At 39.7% G+C, this 1,404-nt stretch overlaps 1 pseudogene; it reads right to left on the bottom strand.

Moving 5' to 3' along the window:
- Window positions 1-1,222: 1,222 nt before the first annotated feature.
- Window positions 1,223-1,404, bottom strand: part of LOC105536624 — an 18,860-nt pseudogene continuing 18,678 nt past the window's right edge.

The raw sequence follows: 1,404 nt of genomic DNA, 5'->3' as shown, positions 1-1,404 counted from the left end.
GCGAAGAGCTCCATGAAATACAGCTGTAACTGAGTGAGTGGAAGTCACACATCAGAAAATATTTTCTCAGAAATCTTCTTTCCAGTTTTTCTCTGAGGATATTTTCTTTTTCCCCAGAGCCCTCTATGGGCTTCCAAATTTATTTTGCAAATTCCACAAGAACAGTCTTATTGAACGACTTGCTGAGGAGAAAGCTGTAACTCTGTGAGTTGAATTCACAGAACACAAAGCAGTTTCTCAGAAAGCTTCTTTCCAGTTTTCATCTAAGCATGTTTTCTTTTTCCCCATATGCCAATATGGGCCTCCAAATATCACTTTGCAAATTCCACAATAACTGTCTTAGCGAACGGCCTCTTGAAGGGAAATCTGTAACTCTGTGAGATGTATTCACAGAACACAAAGAAGAGTCTTAGAATGCTTCTTTCCAATTTTTATGTGAGCATATTTTCTTTTTCCCCATAGCCCTCCATTGGCTTCCAAATATCACTTGGCAAATTCCACAAGAACACTCTTAGCGAAAGGCTTCTTGATGGGAAAATTATAAATCTGTGAGATGAATTCACAGATCACAAGGAAGTTTCTCAGAAAGCTTCTTTCTCATTTCTTTCGGAGGATATTTCCATTGGCCCTATCGTCTTCCAAGAGATCCGAAATATCAGTTCTCAGAGACAACAGATATAAGGCTAGCAAACAGCTCCACGAAATACAGCTGTAACTCAGTGCCTGGAAGTCACACATCACAAAGCAGTTTCTCAGAAAGCGTCTTTCCAATTTTTATCTGAGGATATTTTCTTTTTCCCCGTAGCCCTCTATGGGCTTCCCAATACCACCTTGCAAATTCCACAACAACAGTCTTAGGGAAAGGCTTCTTCAGAGGAAAGCTGTAACTCTGTGAGATGAACTCCCAGAACACAAAACACTTTCTCAGAAAGCTTCTTTACAATTTTTATCTGAGGATACTTTCTTTTTCATCATATCCCTCTATGGGCTTCCAAATATCACTTTGCAAATTCCACAAGAACAGTCTTAGGGAACGGCTTGTTGAAGGGAAAGCTGTAACTCTGTGAGATGAATTCACAGAACACAAAGCAGTTTCTCTGAAACTGCTAAGAACAGTCTTAGCTAACGGCGTCTTGGGGGGAACGCTGTTACTCTGTTAGATGAATTCACACATCACAAAGCAGTTTCTCAGACAGGTTCTTTCCAGTTTTCATATGAGGATATTTCCTTTTTCACCATAGCACTCATTGGGCTTTCAAATATCACTTTGCAAATTCCACAACAACACTCTTAGCCAAAGGTTTCTTGAGGGAAAAGCTGTAACTCTGTGAGATGATTTCACAAAACACAAAGAAGTTTCTCAGAAAGCTTCTCTCTCTTTGTTATCGGAGGATATTTCCTTTG

This window comes from Mandrillus leucophaeus, unplaced genomic scaffold (genome assembly GCF_000951045.1).
Source record: "Mandrillus leucophaeus isolate KB7577 unplaced genomic scaffold, Mleu.le_1.0 Scaffold1614, whole genome shotgun sequence".
In the NCBI taxonomy this organism is placed as follows: domain Eukaryota; kingdom Metazoa; phylum Chordata; class Mammalia; order Primates; family Cercopithecidae; genus Mandrillus; species Mandrillus leucophaeus.
The sequence above is the reverse complement of the archived record's forward strand: the minus strand, read 5'-3'. Positions and strand labels throughout refer to the sequence as shown.